The sequence below is a fragment of the Cucumis melo genome, chromosome 8 (assembly GCF_025177605.1).
Source record: "Cucumis melo cultivar AY chromosome 8, USDA_Cmelo_AY_1.0, whole genome shotgun sequence".
Taxonomy (NCBI): Eukaryota; Viridiplantae; Streptophyta; class Magnoliopsida; order Cucurbitales; family Cucurbitaceae; genus Cucumis; species Cucumis melo.
Genome location: NC_066864.1, coordinates 15105408 through 15111450, shown reverse-complemented (window position 1 = coordinate 15111450; position 6043 = coordinate 15105408). Strand labels below are relative to the sequence as shown.

Here is a 6043-nt window from a genome sequence, read left to right as displayed (position 1 = left end):
ATAGCAATATGATTAATATTTACAAATATAATAAAATATTTTAAATAAATGCTGATAGACATTGATCGACTACTATCATCTATCACTGATAAATATTCATATCGACGTTGATAAATATTTATTAGTGTCTATCACTGTTTACGGCATAGCGACTATGAAATTTGGTTAAATTTGTAGCTTTTTTTTTAATTATTTTGTCATTTGAAATAATTCTACTAAAATAGAGTTTAGCTTAAAATGGAAGTTCCAATTACCCTGTACTGTGTGAGAATAAATCCAAATGCAGTCCATTATCTAACGGGTTGTGGGGTTTTAGGATTGATTAGGAGAAAATAGACTTTTAGGACAAAATATGAGTAAAAAATCAAATTTACTCTTAAATGAAATTTCCCCTTTTCTTTCACACAAAAAACTCACCCTCTCCTCCCACTTGTTATCTTCTTCCTTCCAACCTCTTTCAAACTCTATTTCTTTTAAAAAATTGTTTATTTTAATTATTAAAAAACATTTTGAAATAATTTCTACTCTTACAACATTTTTGTTTTAAGTTTCCATCAACTTTTGTTTCTCTGATTTTCGATTCTTTTTTTTAAACATGTCATAAATTTAAACAAGTAGTACGTTCAATTTTTTATTTTTTATTTTTACTTTTTATAGTTAGACAATATGTTTTTTAACTGTGTTACATTAACTTATGTAGTTGAATTTGGATATAATTTGTTGTACAATTCAACATTTATATACATTTTTTGCTTCATCTCTTTGGTTTAAATGTTAGAACAATACATTTAGGTTTATGATTATTTTATTTTATTTTATCTATTTATGTGAAATTAAATACGTGTGTTCTTCCTTTCAATATTCTTTCTTCTCTTCTTCTGGAATTTTCTTTTCCTTTTCATCTTCTTTTGCAATTTTCTTTTCTTTTCCATCTTCTTTCTTCTTTTCTTCTGCAATTTTCATTTATATTTTTTTGAAATCATGATCTATGTTTTCAATCAATCATAAATCTTGTATTATTTTTGTTCAAAGTGTTTTTGGTTTAAGATCGTATACCAAATATAAAATATCTTGGTACACGATCTAGAACAAAAATCAAATTTCTACCTCTCTTAAGTTCTTTGGAGGGCTACATGTATTTAGGAAGCCTTTTAGTACATATGTATTATTCTCATACACATCTCGCACATATCTCGCACATGTTTCGCACACATCTTGCACACATCTCACACATATGCTACTCGGGCTCTATCTACTTTTAAAGAAACGAAATAGTAAATAAAGAAAAAAAATAAAAACTCAAGTACTAAATGTTTAAAACGGGGTGTAAGCGAAAGCAGAAATCCCTATGACTCACCACGGTCACTTCTGGTCGCTCGCCAGCTTGTCCTTGCCCTTACCTTGGCCTCTACCTGAAAAACATGACATGGAGAGAGTGAGTATAAAATACTCAGTAGGGGACCCACTACTAGTCCCATTAGGTGCTTGTTAACTTCCTATTAGAGTCTTGAAAATGGTACCCAATAACTGGCACGTTCTCGAACACGTGCAACATGCGCTCCCGTAGGAACGAAAATCTGGTCTTCGGTGTCCCGGGGGAGCATCTAGGACGTACTGGTCTGTAGCGAACCCAGATGAAGCACTAAGACAATCGGGCTGCGAGGATCCCGTCGAATCACTCAAATCATATCTATATCCATGCTAGACTGGCGTCCCGTCGGACTACGCAGTCCTAAATCGGTGGTGATCTCGAAGGACACCCATGTAGGTACGACTCTAATAGGCTAAGCTAACAGGTACCCTACCATAGCATATATATACATAACATCATCATGTAATCATATCAGTCTAATCATCATATCACATCTCATCACAATAACCAAACATAAAGTCATAACCAGCCGTCAACACATCATACCATGTCATCATAATAATTCACATCAACAGTCACATCATGCCCTCAATATTTAACATATTGTTATGCAGTTTAGTCCTCAAGTGCATAACTAGGAATGCATGCGGTCTCATGATTCAAGTCGTAGAGTTAGTAGTAGAAATCTCTTACCTGGAGATTTGCTCGATCGAACTCTAACAGCAAGAGAATGCGCTTTCCAAGCAGCGAGGCCATAAATGGTTAGGAACAACAATTAATAACCTAACTTTCATGGAAAAGAAGTCTAAGAGTCGTTTGAAGCAACTTACCCAAGATCAATGTTGCAATAATTTCCTTTAAGTCGAGAAATCCCACGCTCCAACTCCAATTGGTCCAATCGGCCCTTTCAGAAAGATAATTTAATTTAATCCAAAATTAAATAATTTTAAAACCAAAATTACTCTTCGTTGGATATGCCAAAACCCAACCGACTTACCAAAAACTTACCAATGACAGGTGGGGAAAAGACCGAAAAAAGCTAGGTGGCTCAAAAGGGCTTGGCGGCTCGACTGAAAAAGCAGGGATCAGCTCGGCTTGAGTGCAGGTGTCGGCTCGGCTTGCGGTAGAAGGGGGACGCGGCTCGGCTGGAAGTCGGCTCGCAAAGAAGGGCGCTGGCGCAGCTTCAGGCTTCGAGCGGACGTGCGCGGGCGTGGCTGTGGGTCGGAGCGGGCGCACGGGCATGGAGCAGCGGGCGGAGCAGATCGGGGCGGAGCGACGCGGAGTGTTCGACTCGCTCGGAACGAGTGGCGGCGCGGCTTGACTGATCTGTTCGAGCTGATCTGCAGTGAACGCCCGACAGCGGTGTCTGGCGGAGGGCGACAGCGGTGACTGCCGGAGGGCGGCGGCGACAGCTTTCTAGAGTTTTTTTTTCTCTTTGGTGAAGATGATAGTGATGGTGCATTAATTGCACATCCCAATGCCCCATTTAAATAAAATAAATCCTTTTATTTTATTTTATTTTGTTTTAAATTAATGCTTTACTCCTTTTCCCCAAAAATCTCAATTTCAACCAATCACATCAATCCCTTCTCTTCCTTTTTCTTTTTCCAAATAATATCTCACCATTATCTTTAACAAAAATCAATTCTCTCTCTCCTCAACCCAAATATCTTTAATCTTCAACAAATAACTTTACCAAATTTATTTTCCAAATAAAACAATTATTATCCAAATCAAAATAATTTTAACTCTAATCCTTAATTAATCACAAAGTCAAAATAATCAAGTTCTTCAAATAAATTCGAAATTTCCATATCCACACTTAAGATAATAATAAAAAGAAAATCAAATTTGTTGGGGTGTTACATAATTATTGTGGAAGATAACTAATTATTTTGGATTAAGATAAATAATAATTAATTATTGTGGAAGATAATTAATTATTCTGTTGAAAGATAAATCTTGATTATGGAGTGAAGTTGTTATGGTTGGGTTAAGATAATTTATGTTGGAAGTTATAAGTGATTTATTGAAAAATATTTGATTGATTAAATGAATTGAGAATTTAAGTTAATTTGAGATTTTGGAAGTAAAAGTTGGTTTTGGTGGAATTGAATTTAATTGAGTATATATATATTTAATTAATAATTTGGATTTTTTGGTGGAATATGACATTAATTATTTGGTTTTGTATAAATTAATAATTTGAAAAAGTGAAGTTAATTATATACGGAATATAATTATATTAGTTTGGAAAATAAGATAATCCATGAGGAGAGAGATGATTGATTTTGATTGGACGAGAAAAAATATATATTTATTTAAAAGAGAGAATAATGATTTAAATAAATATATGTTTATTATAGATTTTGGTGAGAGAAAAATAATAATAATAATAATAAAAGTATTATTATTATTATTAATGGTTATAAATGTCTAAGATTTTGTGCATTTAAGGCATTTATTGAGGAAAGATAATGAGAATAAAGATATATGTATATTTTGGTATTATATATATATGTATATATATATATCGTAAAAGGAAAATGAAATAATATTAATAAATATTATTGTTATTATTTGGATCTATAAATAGCATTGGAATGCTTAAGTTAGAAAGAAAAGCAAAAAGAAAAAAGATTATTTATCTTATTCTCTAAGGTAATCCTTTACTGTCGTCGCCTAACGAATTTTAGTTGTGATTGATCACTTTGGCAAAACTTGAAGATTTAAAGTGATGAATTTTCTCATCAAGGATAAATGGATTTTTCAACCTTCATTTGAGGAACCTTGGTAAGCTAATGAAATTAAATTAATATTTTATTAATTTAATTTTGGATTTATTTGGGGTTTGTTTAAAGATTCAATTGGCTAATTCTTGAAAAATTAATCTTGAATTTTTTACAATCAAGGTTGAATTGGTTTTAACCACAATTTTTAGAAAGTTAATTAATTTGGGAGAATTTTAGATGTTAGCCAATTGCTAATTTTATTAATTAAGATACTGAAATTTTCTTTTATGAATAGGATCAAGTTAATTTGAGAATTGAGATTCTCCTACTCGATCTTCGAACTGAATTTAAGAGACTGCATGTAATTATGATTATGCATTGATGGTAGCTAAAATGCATAACTTGATACTATTGATAATGATTGTCATTATATGGATGATTGATGACTAATATTATGTTTATGACTGATGTTGTGTTATAACTGGTAGTATGTTGATGATGATGACTGATATTATTTTCATGGGTGTTGATGTCGATGTTAATGCATGATATATCAATCACATGATTAAGGATGTTAAGATTAATATTCATGCTATGTTTACGGTGATGTTATGATATGTTACATGCTATGGATGGGCGTTCTGTTAAATTTGTCTATTAGAGTCGTACCCACATGGATGTCTCTCAGGATTACCACCTGTTTTATCATGTCTATGTCAATGTCAATGTCATAATGGATTGGTGGTACCGTCAGACTACGCAGTCCTAAAAAGGTGGTGATCCCGAAGGACACCCATGTGGGTACGACTCTAATAGACAAAGTTAATAGAACACCATATCCATAGCATGTATCATAACAAATCATCATAACATGCCATGAATATTAATCTTAACATCCTTAATTATGTAATTAATATATCCTTAATCTTAACATCCTTAATCATATTCATATGTTAAAATAGAATTCAAAACATCAATGAAAAATGGTGTCAATAGAAAAGACACTAAAACAGGGGAAAATCAATAAGTTGGATGGCCTGCCTAACACATTGCTCTTTGCTTTTATCAAAGACTATAAGTATAGGCTATAATTTGTGGATACAATAATTCCTCTTCCAACTTTAATATATTTTTTTTCTTTTAAAAATTATATGATTCATTATTCCAAAAAGGACAATGATTAAAATTACAAAAAATGACTGTACTCCAATTTTTTCTTTCAAACATTATCCATTCAATGTCTTTAAAAACCATCAAATTAGATTAGTTTTAGAATTCGGGGTTCTAAATGCATAATGTTCCATCAAATATTTGTCCTGTTCTGAGTTAAAAAAAGGAGGCACCAACATCAGGTAAGCCATGTTCATAGGATTTTAAAGGTTCTTCCCTTTGTTTTGGACTCCCTACTTTTCTAGAGTGAAACATTTTTTTTTATGCGATGATAAAAAGATTTAGAAAAAAACAGTTCATAGTACATTCTTTTGTATATTGTAAATATGACAAATATGATGACTATCAGACGGTTATCAAAAGATTATCAGAGGGCTATTAGAGAGTTGTTCACTTTTAGATTTACTATTTTTACAATTTAGAAAATGTAGTGACATGGAGTTTATTCTCATAAATTCTTTTGCTATTTTTCTATTTTTGCAAAAGCAAAAAAAAATAAATAAATAATCATCATAACATAGAATACCCTTACTAAGTATATGTTTATACTCACTTTTTCTATGTTTAATATTTTAGGCGAAGGTAAAGGTAGATGAAAGTTGGCGAGCAACAGAGAATGATCCGTGACATGCCATATGGGGACTTGCCATATGGGGACTCAGTTTTGCTTTCGTGTATATGTATCAGTGTTTTAGTATTTCGTTTTTAATAAAAATTTAATCTTTCCTCTTTTGAAGAAAGTGTTTATTATTATTGTTTCTTTTTAGTA

At 31.9% G+C, this 6043-nt stretch overlaps 3 long non-coding RNA genes across 3 annotated transcripts; 2 read left to right on the top strand and 1 right to left on the bottom strand.

Moving 5' to 3' along the window:
* Window positions 1–1138: 1138 nt before the first annotated feature.
* On the bottom strand, window positions 1139–2517 carry LOC127150549 (uncharacterized). The gene is made up of 5 exons (XR_007822933.1): window positions 2381–2517; window positions 2203–2276; window positions 2066–2107; window positions 1521–1801; window positions 1139–1412 (listed from the first exon to the last, which is right to left on the bottom strand). It is a non-coding gene; the product is annotated as an uncharacterized LOC127150549 (long non-coding RNA).
* Window positions 1630–2885, top strand: LOC127150550 (uncharacterized). Its single transcript, XR_007822934.1, has 2 exons — window positions 1630–1768; window positions 2390–2885. It is a non-coding gene; the product is annotated as an uncharacterized LOC127150550 (long non-coding RNA).
* A 2382-nt stretch (window positions 2886–5267) lies between these two features.
* On the top strand, window positions 5268–6014 carry LOC127150548 (uncharacterized). Its single transcript, XR_007822932.1, has 2 exons — window positions 5268–5456; window positions 5851–6014. It is a non-coding gene; the product is annotated as an uncharacterized LOC127150548 (long non-coding RNA).
* Window positions 6015–6043: the final 29 nt, after the last annotated feature.